This window comes from Melanerpes formicivorus, unplaced genomic scaffold (genome assembly GCF_026170545.1).
Source record: "Melanerpes formicivorus ecotype bairdi unplaced genomic scaffold, bMelFor1.0.p_v2 SCAF_13, whole genome shotgun sequence".
NCBI lineage: Eukaryota > Metazoa > Chordata > Aves > Piciformes > Picidae > Melanerpes > Melanerpes formicivorus.
In genome coordinates, this window is record NW_027142365.1 from 20,306,103 (window position 1) to 20,325,178 (window position 19,076).

A 19,076-nucleotide genomic window follows, 5' to 3' on the forward strand; every position below is an offset into this window, starting at 1 on the left:
CAGCCCTCTTCAGGTACTGGCAGGCTGCTATTAGGTCTGCCTGGAGCCTTCTCTTCTCTAGGCTGAGCACCCCCAGCCCCCTCAGCCTAGCTCAGCAGAGGGGTTGTTAAACATTCATGCCCATGACAGCATGACATGGTTTGGGGTTTTCTGGCTCTCCAAGTGGGTATGTTCAGAGCTATGCCATTCAGTGGCTTTATCTGAGTTTGTTATAGTATAGGACAGGTACTGAACTAAACAAAAAAAGAGAGAAAACTTATTATTAATGATGTTGTCTTTTACAAAGGAAAGATGCTCAGCACCAGGAGGTGTTTCAGGTTGCTTTTTTTCCCCTTTTTTAGAAACTATTTTCATGTTGTCCTAATTCTGAGCCAGGAGCTGCCCAGCTCCAAAGGCCAGGGAAGATCTTTCAGCCCTGCCCAAGGAGTCAATAAAAATGCTCCACACTGGTTGGAAGCTGGAATGGAAACTCTGTTCACAAAGACACACAGAAGGCATTCAGGTAGAAGGAGCACACCTGAGCCTACCAGGCCAGAGCCTGCCAGAAGCCTCCACCCCCCTCAGCCTCACAGCCCAGGAGCAGCCAAACTGCTGCCCCCAGCCCCAGGCCTGCCGCAGGCTTCCCCAGGCCCTGGGCTGGAGCTGGAGATTCACTGCCAGCCAAGGCCAGGAGAAAGCCTCTGCCCCACACCCCATGAGATGACAGCACAGGGCCTGAGATGGAGAGAAGAGAGAGAGCTTTGGCTGTGCACTGCCTGCAGCAGAGAGAGACAGGGAACAGAGCAGAAGAACAGATTGCAATGTCCTGGGGCAAGCTGCCTGTGCCCCTGGGGCTCTCCAGCCTCTGGAGGCCTCTTCCTTGTGGCTGTACCAATTAGTTCTTAATTGCCATTAACCTACAACACATGCTTAATGCTCTGTATAATGTAAACCAGAAAACATCAGTGGTTTCCATGGCTTAGCTCTGAGACAGTCTTGACAATCATTTTTGTGTCACAGAGAGTTAAGCACTGTACAGATGAAGCATTTAACATCACACCTTGCCTTTTACTCAGTGTTTCAGATCTCAGAACCTACATCTATGAGAAAAACCTCACAAACACCAGTTTGACTAAATCCTCTCATTCAATCACTACAAAATTCATGCAAATAGAGATCTCAGTGTGCTGTTAGCTAGGAAGTGTAGTTCTCTCCCAGAGACTGCTTCTCACATACAAACAGGGAGAGCTTAACCATTTTCATTCCCTGTTCCAGCACACCCAGGGCCTGCCATGCATCACACATACACCCTGCCATACATCACACATACACCCAGACACTGCCCATGGCCTGATCTTTCTCTGGCATACTGCAATTCAGTTTATTTTCATTGTGTGCACTTCAACTGGAAAGCCCCAGGAGCATCAGAATTAATTCCTAGGGCAACAGGACTACATGCAGGCACCACAGGTTAAATGCCAAGCAGCTGAGACATGGTTAGCACACACTGGAAGATGGACTGCCTGTTCCAAGCAGTGCAGGCATGAGTAATTCTGCACCATTTGTGGCTGTGTCCTCTGTCACTGCCAGCAGTGGGTGCTTAAGCAATGTGGATGCAGCCTTGGTTGTCAAAGGATAATGCTGAAACTGGTTGCAGAATCACAGTCACAGGATGTCAGAGGTTGGAAGGCACCTCCAGAGATCATTCAGAACAAGCCCTCTGCCAGAGCAGTATCACCCAGGGCAGGTCACACAGAACACATCCAGGTGGGGTTGGAAAGGCTCCAGAGCAGGAGACTCCACAACCTCTCTGGGCAGCCTGCTCCAGACTCCAGCAGCCTCACAGGGACAAAGTTTTCCCTCCTGTTCCCATGGCACCTCCTCTGCTCCAGCTTGCCCCCAGTGCCCCTTGAGCTGTCCTTGGCCATCCCTGAGCAGAGCCTGGCTCCAGCCCTGCACATCTTTATCCCCAGCCATGAGGGCAGCCCTCAGGCTCCTCTGCTCCAAGCCCCAGCTCCCTCAGCCTGGCCTCCCAGGCAGATGTTCCACTGCCTGCAGCAGCTCTGTGCCTCTGTGCTGGACTCTCTCAAGCAGTTCCCTGAGGTCCTTCTTGAGCTGAGGGGCCCAGAACTGGACACAATATTCCAGATGTGGCCTCAACAGGGCAGAGTGGAGGGGCAGGAGAACCTCTCTGACCTACTGCCCACAGCCCTTCTAATGCCCCCCAGGATGCCCTTGGCCTTCTTGGCCACAAGGGCACATTGCTGGCTCATGGGCATCCTTCTGTCCACCAGGACCCCCGGGTCCCCACAGCTCCTCTCCAGCAGGTCAGTCCCCAGCCTCTCCTGCTCCATGGGGGTGTTCTACCCTGGATGCCAAACTCTGCCCTTGGCCTTGTTGAATTTCCAGGTCATTGATGAATATACTGAACAGCTCTGGACCCATCCCTGAGGGACTCCACTAGACACAGGCCTCCAACCAGACTCTGTCTAATTACCACAACTCTCTGACTTCTTCCCTTCAGCCAGTTCCAGTCCACCTCACTCCCTGATCATCCAGACCACACTGACTCAGTTTAGCTGCAAGGCTGCAGTAGGAAATGGTGCCAGGTGCTTTCCTGAGATCAAGATAAACCACACCTGCACTACCCTCACCTACCAGCCTGCTTCTGTCCTCATCACAGGCTGTCAGGCTGGATGCAGGACTGTGCAAAGATAAGTAGCCCTTGATATGTATTTTTAAGAGAAGGAATTGTGATTGCTGTTTTGCAAGGCCCAGGTGGCAAAATTGTGCTCACTGCTGTACAATAAAGCTGAAATCAAGTAGAAACAATTGCAAAGAAACATTCCCTGGGTGATCAAGGAGCTGCAGATCACCACAGGCTTTTATTAGTCCTGCAAATGTAAGCTGGAGGAGGATGGAATTGCTTTAATTACATCAAAGATGTGGACACAGAGGACTAAACTCAAAGACACTGTTGACTCCAAACAAAGGAGTATAGATAAGTAAAGATATGAAGGAATAAATTGAAGGTAAAGCATAAAGAGATATTGCCAGCATTAGGGGAGCTTGTGAAAAACTTGTGTGAGCTGTGGAGGCTTTGGTTTTTAGGTGGAGCTTGGTGAATATAGGAAAGGAATGGAATGAGGTTGGTTTGAGAGGATATCACAGGGCTGATGGTCCAGCCATGGCTGCACAGCTCAAAATTTCATCTGCCCCAAACAGTGTACAAGTCTTGTGCATACAAAGCATTCCTGGGCTATACTTTGCTACCTGCTTCTTAAACCTGCAAGTGTGGAAAGAAGTTTTGGTTTTATAGAATCATAGAATCATCTGAGTTGGAAGGGATCTCCAGAGCTCATCCAGTCCAACCCCTCTGCACTCAGCAGGGTCATCCTCCACTGGATCAGGTTGCCCAGAGCCGTGTCCAGCCTCACCTGGAATATCTCCAGGGATGGAGCCTCAACCACCTCCCTGGGCAACCTGTGCCAGTGTTCCACCACCCTCCTGGTGCAGAACTTGTTCCTCACATCCACTCTCAATCTGCTCTGCACTAGTCTGAAGTCATTGCCCCTGGTCCTGTCCCTGCAGGCCTTTGCAAACAGTCTCTCTGCAGCCTTCTTTTATCCCCTTCAGGTCCTGGCAGGCTGCTGTTAGGTCTCCCTGGAGCCTTCTCTTCTCCAGGCTGCACACCCCCAGCTCCTTCAGTTTGTCCCCATAGCAAAGGTGCTCCAACCCCATGAGCATTTTGTGGCCCTCCACTGGGCCCTCCCCATCAGGTCCATGTTATTCTTGTTTAGAGTGTCACAGAGCTGGACACAGCCCTGCAGGTGAGGTCTCAGCAGAGCAGAGCAGAGGAGAGCAGAGCAAAGCAGAGGATCAGGATCCTCTCTCTCCATCTCTGGCCATGGCACTTTGGGTGCAGCCCAGGCTGCCCTTGGCCTTCTGTGCTGCAGTCTCACACTGCCTGCTCCTGCCCAGCTTCTCCCCCACCAGCACCCCTAAGTCCTTCTCCTCAGGGCTGCTTTCTGTCACCTCATCCCCCAGTCTGTATTGACAGTGAGGATTGTTCTGGCCCAGGCTCAGGAGCATTGTGGAGCCTCATGGGGTTCACCTGGGTTCACTTCTCCAGCCTGTCCAAGTCCCTCTGGATGCCATCCTGTCTCTCTGGGGTATTGACAGCACCACTCAGCTTGGTGCCATCTGCACACTGCTGCTGGTGCTTTGATCCTGCTGTCTTTAGCACTGATAAAAATATTGAACAGAGCAGGTCCCAGTACAGACCCCTCAGGGTCAGAACTTTTCACTGCTCTCCACCTGGACTTCATTTTGTTTGCACCTGTGTGATTTTGGTGTCTGGCTGTGGTCAAGAGCAGGCTGAAATAAAGATGCCTGGACTCTGCCTGGGCCCCTGGACACATGCATCCAGGGATGCCTCTCTGGCACACACCTGCAGTGAGTATTTTCCTGCAAATACTGTATTTTCTTTCCCAAGAATACAACACCAGAACATAAAGATCTGCCACACTTGTGCCCTGTGTCTGCCAGTGCCTAGAATCATCTTAACAGCTAATTAAGCACAAGCAGATTTCCCAGCATAAGCCTACATCCTCCAGGAAGTGATGTGTACTTATGGGGGTTGGAACAGAGCTCTGAGATCACCAAGTCCAGCCCATGACCCAACACCACCACACCAACCAGACCACAGCACTCAACCAAACCATTGCCACATCCACTCTTGCCTTAAACACCTCCAGGGATGGTGACTCCACCACCTCCCTGGGCAGCCCATGCCAATGTCTGATTCCCCTTTCCCTGAGGAAGTGCTTCCTGGCATCCAAAGGAAGACACAAGGCCAATGTGCACATTTAGAATAGAATAGAATTAACCAGGTGGGAAAAGACCTCAGAGATCATCCAGTCCAACCTCTCACCCAGCACCATCTGATCAACTCAACCATGGCACCAAGTGCCTCATCCAGGCTCTTCCTAAACACCTCCAGGGATAGTGACTCCACCACCTCCCTGGGCAGCACAACCCAGCAGCCAATTTCTCTTTCTCTGAAGAACTTCTTCCAGCGTAACCCTCCCCTGGCACAGCTCCAGGCCATGCCCTCTCCTCTTGTCACCAGGTGCCTGGGAGCAGAGCCTGAACCCCAGCTGACTACAGCTTCCCTTCAGGTAGTTGTAGAGTGTGGTAATCATAGAATCATAGAATAAATAAGGCTGGAAGAGAGATCATCAGAGATCATCAAGTCCAACCTGGCACCCAACACCTCATGACTACTAAACCACCTACTAAACCACCTGTGTCTCCCCAGCCTCTCTACCTTTCTGCAAACTTTGGACACGTAGCCCTTGACACACAGGCTGCTGGAGCGGAGTGCTGGCTGCCTGAGGGTTTTGTAAAGGCTTTGCTTTTGTTCTACTTCATCTGTGCCCTGCAGGGAGGCTTGTCCTGGCAATGACAGGAGGGACAAGTGTTCATAGCTCTTGTGTGCCGTGGCTGCCAGGGTGCATTCTCAGCGCCGTGGCTCTCGGGTGCGGCGCTAGAAGTGGTTGAATGGGGAGACAGAACGCCAGTAGCTGGGAGAAGAATGGCCCTTAGTTCCCTGGCTGATAGCCTGATCTTTCTGGAGCTCACAGAACTGTCAGGGTTGGAAGGGACCTCAAGAATCAGCCAGTCCCAAGCCCCCTGCCATGGCCAGGGACACCTCACACCACAGCAGGTTGCTCACAGCCACCTCCAGCCTGGCTGCAAACACCTCCAGGCAGGAGGCTTCCACCACCTCCCTGGGCAACCTCTGCCAGGCTCTCACCACCCTCATGGGGAACAACTTCTTCCTCACAGCCAATCTCAATCTCCCCTCCCCTAGCCTGGATCCATTCTTCCAAGTCCTATCACTACCCAAGACCCTCGAAAGTCCCTCCCCAGCTTTCTTGGAGCCCCCTTCAGATACTGGAAGGACACAATTAGGTCTCCTGGGAGCCTTCTCCTCTCCAGCCTGCACAACCCCAACTCTCTCAGCCTGTCCTCATGGGAGAGCAGCTCCAGCCCCCTGATCATCCTCCTGGCCCTCATCAAGACAGCAAGGGGGCAATACTTAGCAGGGGTCTCTGATGCCAGTACCATTGACCAGAGCGGGTTACTGCACCGTGCCACAGCCCAGGGTTGTTATATACTCTCTGCAGCCTGGCACACAGGGCCATGTGGGGGGTTGAAATTACCCCCCAACTGATTTGGAGGAATTGCTCAGACTAGCTGAGTTTGGGATGGAAGCAAATGAAGCTCCATTTACAAGCAGACTGCAATGTAGGGATAGGAAGTGCAATGAATGTGCACAAGATACACAATAGAGACACAGTGCATCTCTATATTTACAGTTTATAAACAACACAGAAGCTCCTTAGAACCCCCGGACTGATCCAGGGGACCTGTTCACCTCCTCCCCCACTCCCTCCCTCCTTCCTGTTACCTCACACAGGAGTCAAAACAGAGCTCCCTTGGCAGGGCCACAGGGGAGAGAGGAGATGCAAGCAGAAGTGACAAGAGGAGAGAGAGCAAAGACTGTTTGTGCCTCTTCTCTATATTCCCACCAGCAATCCAGTGAGTCCTGTAGGCCTTAGCACTGCTTTGCTTTTCTATCTAATGGTAATTTATTTTACTTTCAGTCTTTGCAGTCAGGATCTAGGCTGAAGTTCCCCCTTCAAACTGTCACAGGCCAGCAGGTGCCAGGAGCAGGCAAAGCACGCTCTCAATGATGTGATGCAAAACCACCACGGTGCTTGCAATGCAGCCCAAAGGTAGCTGTCCTACACCCTTCAGGGCCCTTGCTGTATTCCCCCTCATCTTCATCACTTACACAACAACTTTCTTCACTTACACAGTGAATTTCTCCCCTGACCCTCCCAGGTTCCAGTGGCACACAGCCAGTGGGGGCAGGGATTCATTTCACTACTTGCTCTCCTGAAGGGAGGTTGTAGCCAGGTGGGGGTTGGTCTCTTCTCCCAGGCACCCAGCACCAGAACAAGAGGACACAGTCTCAAGCTGTGCCAGGGGAGGTTCAGGCTGGATGTTAGGAAGATGTTCTTCCTAGAGAGAGTGATTGGCCATTGGGATGTGCTGCCCAGGGAGGTGGTGGAGTCCCCATCCCTGGAGATGTTTAGGAAGAGCCTGGATGAGGCACTTGGTGCCAGGGTTTAGTTGATCAGATGGTGCTGGGTGATAGGTTGGACTCAATGACCTCAAAGGTCTCTTCCAACCTGGTTAATCCTAATCTCTTCCTGAGCTAGGTCATGCCCAGCCCAGGAAGGGGTGGCCTGAAAAGAAACCAGCCCCAGGTGGACAAAGAAACGTGAGGAGGTGGGCAGAGAGACTTGGCCCCCCTCCCAGGCTGGTGGTGGTGGGTCCCACTCCCCCTTCTATTCCACTGCCCCTTCCTGTCCACAACCCTTTGCAAGGGAAGCCATTTGCTGCCTTTCTCTCTTCTCCTGCCCTTGCCTCCCTGAGACTCTGCTCCTGCTGTTTGGCACCTGGTGGGGCCTGTTCCATGCTGCTCCTGACTCCTAAGGGCTGCATCTAAAGAGAATCATCTTGCACCCAGACAATCCTTTGCCAGCTGCATCTGGTTCTGTATCTATTTTTGTTTACCCTCATGCCTTTGTAGCCTTCTTCTTCCTCAGATGCCTTTTATATCTTGGTAAACTTACCTTTTCACTTCCCAGCCAAGCCAAGTCTGTTTCTTTCATGATCTTACCTCTCTTTTCTCCTCCTGCCTCATTAGTTTTTCCCTGCTGGGAAAAAAGGGAGAGAGGAAGCAGCCTAAATCTGTTACAGGTTGGGCTTTTGGACTCTGGGAAAAGCTTAAACCAAGCCAGTCCCTTTGGTCACTGCATTGCCTGGTCCCACAGTCACATCCACAGACAGTGGCACCACAGCAGAGCCCCAGGCCACGGGTGACAGCCATGGATAGCTCTCCCATCCCTAACAGATGCACGTTCTAGGGATTTCCCCATCACTGGCACAAGGATGTGTGCCTGGCTGTGTGTTGCACTGGAATCCACAGCTCCTACACTACCTTAGGCCCTAACAGGACAGACTTCCACAATTGCCCTGCTGAAGGTGAGTTGCTGTGTGGCTGTGAGGGGCACCCATTCAGTGGTGAGTTTAACTGCACAGCCATTCTGAGTCTGCAGCTGGATTGCAGCACTCGTGAAGGGCACTCACAGTGCTGTGTTCACTCTGGTTTTATATTTACAGGAGCACAACAAATGCAGGTAAAGTGCATTGAAATCTGTTTTAAATTGTATTGTTAGAGCAAGCAGTGCCCAAAATTGCTGCTGTTGAAAGGAATGGCACAGAAATGGAGCTGGGACTCAATTATGATACCTGAGAGGTAGAAAAGACTCTTTTCCCCAGCTAGGCAGCACTTAGCTTTACCCAGTGTTTAACACCACAACCACTGCCCCTTTGCCTTTGAGCCCCTTCCTCTAGCCAGCACCTGCTGTTGTATTTAACTTAAAGAGCAGCCTCCCTCATTCAGCCATTTGTTCTTCACAGCCTGCTAGAGACAGATTGCTCTGCATTCCCATTTCTCGTGGAGGCTGGGCAAAAATGTTTCCTATCTTACCCATCTCAGGGTCCTGCTCTGAGAGATGCCATCACCTGTTAGGGAGTGGGACCTCCCACATCATTGCAACCTGGGACATCCTCTGGCTGCTGAAGAGATAACAGTGTATGGTGAGGGACTTCTGAGGGTGTCAGGGAGTGATAGGACTGGGGGGGGTGTGGAGCAAAAGTAGAAGTGGGGAGATGGAGATTAGCTGTGAGGAAGAAGTTATTCCCCATGAGGGTGGTGAGAGCCTGGCACAGGTTGCCCAGGGAGGTGGTGGAAGCCTCCTGCCTGGAGGTGTTTGCAGCCAGGCTGGATGTGGCTGTGAGCAACCTGCTGCAGTGTGAGGTGTCCCTGGCCATGGCAGGGGGGTTGGAGCTGGCTGAGCCTTGAGGTCCCTTCCAGCCCTGACAGTCCTGTGATTCTACATGCAAAACATACACTGCTTGTCACCTTGGCTATCACCTCCAGGGATGACTTAAAACATTGTTACCCCAGAAAAGCAGGAAACAGCTATGGGCAGAGCCTCTCCCTAACGAAGCACTGTTAGCTGGCTCCCTCAGCATTCTCCTTCAGAAGCTCCTGGCACAAGGCTTGGCTCAGTGCCCTCTGCACTGCATCACAGACTGGCCGATGGCTGGGCACAGAGAGTGGGAGAGAACAGAGCTAAGTTTGGCTGATGGCCAGTCACCAGTGGTGTGCCCCAGGGCTCAGCACTGCCACCTGTCCTCTTCAGTGTCTCTCAATGATCTGGATGAGGGCACTGAGGCTCCCTCAGTGAGTCTGCAGATGACACCAGGCTGGGTGGCTGTGTCCAGCTGCTAGGGGCTGGGGAGGCTTCACAGCAGGACCTGGACAGGTGAGAGCCATGGGCCAAGGCTCACTGGAGGAAGTTCAACAAGGCCAAGGGCCAGGTCCTGCACCTGGCTCACAACAACCCCATGGGGAGCTCCAGAGCTGGGGATGTGTGGCTGGAAAGCTGCAGCTGGGAGAGGGACCTGGGGGTGTTGGGTGGCAGTCACTGAGCAGGAGGCAGCAGTGCCCAGGGGGCCAAGAAAGCCAAAGGCATCCTGGCCTGGGTCAGAAGCAGGGTGGGCAGCAGGGCCAGGGAGGGGATCATCCCCCTGTGCTCAGCACTGGGGAGGCCACAGCTGGAGTGCTGTGTTCAGCTCTGGGCCCTCCCTGCAGGAAGGACACTGAGGGGCTGGAGCCTGTGCAGAGCAGGGCAGCCAGGCTGGAGAAGGGCCTGGAGCCCCTGGGCTAGAGCAGGGGCTGAGGGAGCTGGGGGGGTTGAGGCTGGAGAAGAGGAGGCTGAGGGAGAGCTCCTTGCTCTCTGCAGCTCCCTGCAGGGAGGTTGCAGTGAGGAGGGGACAGCCTCTGCTCCTGGGTGTCAAGGGCCAGGAGCAGAGGCAATGGTTGCAAGCTGCCCCAGGGGAGGTTCAGGCTGGATGCTAGGAAATCTTTCTTGCCTGGAAGGGTTCTGAGGCCTTGGAATGTTGTGGCCAGGGCAGTGCTGGAGTCCCCATCCCTGGAGGTCTTGAAGCAGTGTGCGGAGCTGGTGCTTAGGGCCATGGTTTGGTGCTGAGCCTGCAGTGCTGGGTGGAGGCTGGACTGGCTGAGCCTGGAGGTCTCTTCAAATCTGGTCCCAGTGTTATTTTGCTGGCTTGAATTTTGCCCTGCCTAGGCAGTCTGCTTTAACATTCAGATAAAGGTAGGGAATTAATGCCAAAAGAATAAAAGGGAATGTCAGAATGAAGACTGAATGTGCTTGAAGGCTTTAGTACAACAAGGCTCAGTATGCTTGAGTCTAGAATCATAATATTTTTCTAAGCAGACTAATCACACACATTCATTAAAATGTCATCTGCTTTCAGCTCTCTGCATGGGAGAAGCCCAGTTCCAAAGGTCCTGAGCAATGCCCAGCTTCTCAGACAGATAAGGTGTTGCAGAGGGACCTTGCCAGGCTGTACAGATGGGCAGAGTCCAAGGGCAGGAGATTGAACACATCCAAGTGCCAGGTGCTGCACTTTGGCCACAGCAACCCCAGGCAGTGCTACAGGCTGGGGTCAGAGTGGCTGAGAGCAGCCAGGCAGAGAGGGACCTGGGGGTAGTGGTTGACAGCAGCTGAACATGAGCCTGCAGTGTGCCCAGGCAGCCAAGGAGGCCAAGGGCATCCTGGCCTGCATCAGGAAGAGTGTGGCCAGCAGGAGCAGGGAGGTCATTGTGCCCCTGTACACTGCACTGGTTAGGCCACACCTTGAGTCCTGTGTCCAGTTCTGGGCTCCTCAGGTTAGGAAAGATGTTGAGCTGCTGGAAGGTGTCCAGAGAAGGGCAACAAAGCTGGGAAGGGGTCTGGAGCACAGCCCTGTGAGGAGAGGCTGAGGGAGCTGGGGTTGCTTAGCCTGGAGAAGGGGAGGCACAGGGGAGACCTCATTGCCCTCTCCAACTCCCTGAAGGGAGGTTGTAGCCAGGTGGGGGTTGGTCTCTTCTCCCAGGCACCCAGCACCAGAACAAGAGGACACAGTCTCAAGCTGTGCCAGGGAAGGTTTAGGCTGGAGGTGAGGAAGAAATTCTTCCCAGCAAGAGAGATTGGCCACTGGGATGTGCTGCCCAGGGAGGTGGTGGAGTCCCCATCCCTGGAGGTGTTTAGGAAGAGCCTGGATGAGGCACTTGGTGCCATGGTTTAGTTGATCAGATGGTGCTGGGTGATAGGTTGGACTCAGTCATCTCTGAGGTCTTTTCCAGCCTGGTTAAGTCTGTATTCTGTACTAGCTCTGGAGCCCTGGGACTAAACACTTCAGTTTAAATGTGCAGGGACTGAACAGATTTAGTGTTGCCCACGTTTGCCTCCATCTATTTTAACTTTCCTGTGTCTGAAATGAGAGTTGCATGCCATCAGGCTCTATGCTCACATGTATAAGAGAAAGCCTGGACCAAGGTCACATTCTTGCTGCTCAAGATTGGATAGGTTGACACTTCATCACTGGGTACAAAACTGGCTGATGGCCCAGACCAAGCGTGCTGGGGAATGGAGTTAACTCCTGTTGGCTCCTGGTCAGAAGTGGTGTGCCTCCAGGCTCAGTGCTGGAGCCAGTCCTCTTCAGTATTTGTATCAATGAGCTGGCCAAGGGGGTCAAGAACACCCTCAGTAAGTCTGCAGGTGACACCAAGAGGAGTGGCAGTGTGCACAGAATCACACAGAATCATTCAGGTTGGAAAAGATCCTTGGGATCACCAAGTCCAACCACTGACCCTGCTCTGCAAGGGTCACCCCTAAACCATAGCCCCAAGCACCACATCCAAAACACCTTTAAACACAGCCAGGGCTGGTGACTGAACCACCTCCCAGTGCAGCACACTCCAATGCCTGACCACTCTTACTGGGGAAATCTTTTCCCTTTTGTTGTTGATTTGCTGTAGGGCAGGAAGGCTCTGTTGAGGGACCTGGGTAGGCTGGGTCCAATTGTGTGAGCTTTAACAAGGCCAAGTGATGGGCCCTGAATCTGAGTGGAAAAGAACCAGGGTGTGTTGGCTGACCATCACCTGAACACGAGCCAGCAGTGTGCTCAGGTGGCCAAGAAGGCCACCAGCATCCTGGCCTGGATCAGCAATAGTGTGGCCAGCAGGAGCACAGAAGTTATTTTGGCTCTCTGCTGGGCACTGGTGAGGCCACAGCTTGAGTCCTGGGTTCAGTTTTGAGCCTCATTGCTCTCTACAGCTCCCTGCAGGGAGGCTGGAGTGAGGTGGGGGTTGGAGTCTTCTCAGGTGACAGAATGAGAGGAAATGTGCTGAAGCTGTGCCAGGGGAGGGTTAGGTTGGAGATTAGGAAAAATCTCTTCACTGCAAGAGTGGTCAGGGACTGGAACAGGCTGCCCAGGGAGGTGGGGGAGTCCCCATGCCTGGAGGTGTTTCAGAAACCTGTGGCCATGGCACCTGGGGACAGGGCTTGGTGGCCATGGTGGTGTTTGGTCAGTGGTTGAACCTCACCTAGGCTGCTGATACTAAGGGTCTTTTCCAACCAGAGCCATTCTGTGATTTAGGGCCAGAACAGTGAATTTTAACTTGAAGTCAAATGCTTTTGGTGTCTCATCTCATTCCTGCTCAGGATATGCTTTTTCCTTCCATTTCAGAAGGGATAAATCAAACAGATGTAAATATTCTTCACTGGCTTGAAATAGTTTATACATCCCCCCCCCCCCCCCCCATTCAAATCCATCAAATCCATATCCTAGTGATATTTTGGGCTGATTTTTAGTGGATGGAGAAGTCAACAACTCTCTCTACTTGCCAACTGAAGGAGAATCCCCCAAGCTTGCCCACAGGAGCTGCTCCTGCACATGCAGTTTTTGCTCCCACCCGGAGGATGCTCTGCATGGGAAGATAAGGAAGGTGCCAGGCTGGAGAGAAGTGAATAATTAATGAAGCTTGTACATTGTGTTGCCATCAAGTGCTGGAGGTCCTGCTGCAGGAGAAGAAATGGCTCTGGTGTATCTGAGGCCTTTCTCAGAAGCTATTAAAGATGAATCTTGGCTGCACAATCAGATTTCCTGGGAGGTCTGGCAGTGCATTCGAGGTGGCTCATGCAGCAATGCCTGTGAGCCCACATCACCTGCACCCTGACCGAGCAGTCCTGTCCCTGCTTGCACTCCTGCCTCTCCAGCTGATGCACTTCTAGAATAAATGCAGCTTGGAGAATGCAGGAATGCAGCTGCTCTCTACAAGCAGCATGCTGCCTTTGCCTTCCTTCTCTTCATTGATTCCCTTTGCCTGTTTCCTTGCCCCGCTGTAATTTAATGGGAAGCGTGCAGAGGAGCCAGGCAGATAAATGCACCGAAACCTTGTTAGCATTTAATCTCTTTTCAGATGAATGCAAATGTTGCTGTTGGTGGTGCTGGGGCTTTGTCCAGCAGTCATTTGAGGAAGCTGCTGATCCATTTTTCACAGCCTGTCCGCTGCCATCAGCTGCTGGGGGCTGCGATCCAGAGCCTTCGCTCCTGACGGAAACAATCGAATTAAGCCACAGGGCTTCGGCAAATTGCTTTCATATTCAAGCAGTGCTACACATACACAGACACCTTGTTGATGATTTTCCTGCCCTGAAGAAAATATATTGCTGCTGCCACAAACCTGTCTTTTGGCACTTTGTCACTTGCAAGTGATGATGAAATTGCGACAGAGAGACTTCTTTTTAATCTCATAGGTCACCGTTCGTTCTCTGGGCAGTCCTCCCTTTGTCCTCTCGTTCACTTCAGTTAAGGTGGAAAAATCCTTTCACTTGCCTCCAAACTTCTGTTCAAAGTACCCAACCCAGAAAGCCAGCCTCAGTGTGCCCTCAGATTTTCAGCGTGGCAACTTTCTCTCTCGTTTGGCTCAAAAGCTCTGTGCCCCTTTCAAACATCTACATTTCCCTTTTGAGTTGCAGATTTGCATCAAGCTGCAAAGCTTAAGAGAGAGACTGAATCCCCGGAGTTCTGTGGGAACCAGAGTGGTGTGATGCCATTAGCACTGAAATCCTGACTGCTGCTGCATCCATTTGTTACTGCAAAACACTTCATGCAGTTTTGAAATTCAATTATCTGTCCCAGCAATTCAAATGTGCAGAAAACTTGTGAGGAGGAGGAGGAGGAGGAGAGAAGAATCCTGCATAAATCCATGGGGATGCTGCATATTTTGAAGGCAAATTGCAAGCAGCTGCATTCTTTTCATATCCCTTTCATATCCCTTTCTGCATTTGCTGGAAGATTTTTCTCACCTTTGTCATCTCTTTCCTCAGCTTCATACCTCAGTGAAATCTCAGACTGCTCTGTGCCATCAAGAGTCCTCTGCCTTGGAATTCCGATGCACCAAGTGCAGGCATTGTGCCTCCTGAACTCTCTTCCAATCTGAGTTCCCTCCAGCAGGAGGTATGGAAAGAGCAAAGAGGAAAAAGAAGGTCAAAAATCTGCTGAGAAGGGCAGCAGGGGAAGATACCCTTGCAGTGTGTTCTCCTCTGTCTACTTTGCACAGCAGGCTGCTCTCACCCTCCCCTCTGCATCTGACAACTGGTACCCAGGAGCAAAAAGGGTAGGAAGGGATTGTCCCCTGGGACTCAGCTCTGGGGAGGCCACAGTTGGAGTATTGTGTCCAGTGTTGGGCAGCTCAATGCCAGAGAGATGTGGAGGTGCTGGAGCCAGGGCAGAGGAGGGCAAGGAAGCTGGGAAGGGCCTGGAGAAGAAATCTGATGAAGAGCAACTGAAGGAGCTGGGGATAGCTGGTGTGAAAGAGAGGAGGCTGAGGGGAGACCTCCTGGCTGTCTACAGCTCCCTGAGAGGAGGTTGTGGAGAGCTTGGTGCTAGTCTCTTCTCCCAGGTAATCAGTGACAGAACAAGAGGGAATGGCCTCAAGGTGCAGCAGGGCAGGGTTAGACTGGACAGGAGGAAACATTTGTTCCCAGCCAGAGTGGTCAGGGATTGGCAGAGGCTGCCCAGGGAGGTGGTGGAGTCCCCAAACCTGGCTGTGTTTAAAGGTGGTTTGGGTGTGGTGCTTGGGGCTATGGTTTATGGGTGACCTTTGTAGAGTAGGGTCAGTGGTTGGACTTGGAGATCCTGAGGGTCCAACCTGAATGCTTCTGTGATGCTGTGAAAGAGGTGGAACCAAAACTGATGTCATTACCCAGAGCAGCTTCTCTATCTCTCCTCTCTTATTTTGGTGTTGTAGGTTGAGGGTTAACTGCTAGACCTTAGGGTGGAAAACCTCACCCAGGGGGTGGCCCCATATTCTGTATCATGTTACTCCCCTCCCTTTCCTGCACGCCCTCTATTTAAGAGGCAGGACTGCTGGGGAGCTCTGGCTTGCTCCTGCTTTCACTTTGCTGGCTGGTGGGGAGGTTCTTGCTGCCTGGGAGCTGCTTTGCTATGCTGTGGGGCCTAATCCACTGCCATCCTGCAGATCAGGTTTTGTTTACATATATTCCTTTCCCCCCAGTCCCTTGTACTTTTGCTAATGCTCACTTCCAAGTCTGTGCAAGTGGTTTTATTTCCTCCTTTTACCTTCCCCTACTTTTCCCAGTGGGGGAAGGAGGAGGGGAGCTGGGGTAATATACATTCTGTCTGGTGGGGTTTTGCCCTGGAAGGTCAAACTAGAACAGTTGGTTCCTCTGATTACCACTAAGCAAAGGCTGTGGAGGCATCTCAGGATGAAGAAGTCAGCTCCTGCAATGCCCATTACACACAAGTGCTTGAAGAGTATCCAAAGGAAGTGCAAGCCTCCAGAGGCTAGACAGAGCCAAGGGATGGATAGGAAGGCACAAAGTTGTGGTATTTCATGCCCAGAATGCCTGCATCTCTGTGACAACAACCATTCCTGCTTCTTCTTGCCTTTCCCCCCTCCTTCCTGATCTCTCTGGGGAGCCCATATCTGGTAACAGGGGGGAGTATCTCAGGCCTCTTTGACCTGACTGATTTTTCCTGAGCAATTTTGGCCTGTTTTGGCCTAATGCCAGGGAGGCATGGGGGAGAGGGGATAGGGGGATGGGGGAGTGGGGATGCAGGAACATTGTGCAGTGAAAAAGAGCGCTGGAGTTTTGATCTGATTTGGTGGAGGTTTGGAGAAGGTTTTTGGCCTGATGGAGCTCTGTGTTAAACCCAGACCATGGATTTTTGTGTATTTCACAGAATCACAGAATGTTAGAGGCTGGAAGGACCTGGAAAGATCATCCAGACCAAGCCCCCTGCCAGAGCAGGATCACCTACACCAGGTTTCATCTGCCTTGCACTGTAGTTTGTAGTTATTAATAGCACCTTCCATTTAGTCTTCCAATATGTTCTGCATTTCTATCCAATCCTGTGTGGAGTCTTCTTTAAATACTTTGAGAGCAGTTTTAGAGCCTGTCCAACCTCCCTGGCAGTCAGCAGGGACATCCTCCACTAGATCAGGTTGCCCAGGGCCTTGTCAAGCCTCACCTTGAATATCCACCAACAGAACAAGAGGACACAGTCTCAAGCTGTGCCAGGGGAAGTTTAGGCTGGAGGTGAGGAAGAAATTCATCCCAGTCAGAGAGATTGGCCCTGGGGATGTGCTGCCCAGGGAGGTGGTGGAGTCACCATCCCCGGAGATGTTTAGGAAGAGCCTGGATGAGGCACTTAATGCCACGGTTTAGTTGATGGTGCTGGGTGATAGGTTGGACTTGATGATCTCTGAGGTCTTTTCCAACCTGGTTAAGTCTATTCTATTCTATTCTATTCTATTCTATTCTATTCTATTCTATTCTATTCTATTCTATTCTATTCTATTCTACTCTACTCTACTCTACTCTACTCTATTCTATTCTACTCTACTCTATTCTATTCTATTCTATTCTATTCTGTTCTGTTCTGTTCTGTTCTGTTCTGTTCTGTTCTGTTCTATCTCCAGGGATGGGGCCTCATTCACTTCCCTGGGCAACCTGTTCAGTGTTCCAGCACCCTCCTGGTGCAGAACTTGTTCCTCACATCCAATCTCAATCTGCTCTGGTCTAGTCTGAAGCCATTGTCCCTCATCCTGTGACTGCAGGCCCTTGTAAGCACTGTCTCTCCATCCTTCCTGTAGGCCCTCTTCAGGTACTGGCAGGCTGCTATTAGGTCTCCTTGGAGCCTTCTTTTCTCCAGGCTGCACACCCCCAGCTCCCTCAGCCTGTCCTCAGAGCAGAGCTGCTCCAACCCCCTGAGCATTTTCATAGCCCTCCTCTGGACCCTCTCCATCAGGTCCAGGTCCTCCCTGTATCAACTGGCAAAAGCAGAATGTGGCCAATGAGCATTCTTGCTCCTGCACAATGCAGGCTGAACTCGACTGTAACCAACCAACACTGTCTGCTTTAATTAGACTGCTTGGAAATCACAGTAAACAAAGATACATCCCTAAAATGCTGAGCTCAGCAAATTATTTTCTGACTGGGTAAACTGCCCTTCCAGAGGTACTAATTCTTCTTTCTCATTTGTATATTTACCTTATTAATTTCAATTCCCTACTAGATGTTTATAGAATAAATACATCCAGACACTCTTTCCCTCTTCAGGGCTTACCTGGTAGCAATCCTCCAAACTACTGACTTCAAAAGAAATGGTGTAAAACAGAATCAGATTTCTGTGAGCTCCTAAGTAACTAATGCAGAGGTGTCCAAACTGGGTTTGACATCCAAACAATGAGTCTGCAGTGAAGGACAATATTTGGCAGGAGTTATTAGGCCTGAGATGTTTGGACTCGAGATACAAGAAGCAGTTCCTCAAATCCAAGTGTGAATGTTGTTGCTCAAAGGGATTGCTCAGTGTGATATTGTCCTGCAGTAATTAGATAAATGATGGGGCATGACTTTTCACACAAGGTTTCTCTCAAACTCCTCTTTGTCAGACAAGCTTTTGCTCAAACTCTGAGGCAGTTTTAGACTATGCCTTTAAACTTCAGCTGCAGATTTGGAGCAGAAAAGGAGAAAAACATAAACAATTCACTATTGGGTGTAAAAAGGAAAACAAAAGATTATTCTAAACAAATTCATTGGACAAAGTCTGGGGTATAGAAACAGCTGTACCATAACTATCTTTCACATTTCACTTCCATTCCCATTCCTTTTCTTTTCTCTGGCTTGGTTGTTCTGCTGGGGAGACAATAATGCTTCTGGATGGCCTTGAGAAAAGATAAGTACTAGCATTGCTTTCTCTCAACTCCTTTTTTCCTCTGGTACAGGGGGGAGGAGGATTGGGGGGCAGTGGAGAAGCTTCCCTGGTCTCTGGGGAAACCAGGGGGAGGCCAGGGGGGTTTCTGTGGAGTCACCATCACCGGAGGTATTTAGGAAGAGAATGGATGGGGTGTTTGGTGTCATGAGTCAGTTGATTAGATGGTGGTGGGTGATAGCTTGGACTTGATGATCTCAAAGGTCTTTTCCAACCTAGTTAATCCAATCCAATCCAATCCAATCCAATCCAATCCAATCCAATCCAATCCAATCCAATCCAATGCTATTCTTTCTATTCACTTCACTTCACTTCACTTCACTTCACTTCACTTCACTTCACTTCACTTCACTTCACTAATGGTAGATGCTTGTACAATATTGTAACTCCTGGGTATTTTGTACATGTTCATTGCATTCCACTGTAGAGTTTACAAGCTTCTACAAGCTTTTGCTTGTAAATACAACTCCCATTTGCTTCCAGCTGAGGTAGTCTGGCTGGAGTTAATGTTGATGGGAAACTTCAGCCCACCACAAACTCATACTTTTAAGACAGGCTTCCTCTCAAACTCTTACTTTAAGACAAGTTTTTGCTCAAACTCTTAAATTTAAGACAATCTTTCACTCAAGCTTATTTTTATTGGCCACGACAGCCCCATGCAGTGCTACAGGCTGGGGACAGAGTGGCTGGAGAGCAGCCAGGCAGAAAGGGACCTCAGGGTGCTGAGTGACAGCAGCTGAACATGAGCCAGCAGTGGGCCCAGGGGGCCAAGAAGGCCAATGGCATCCTGGCCTGCATCAGGA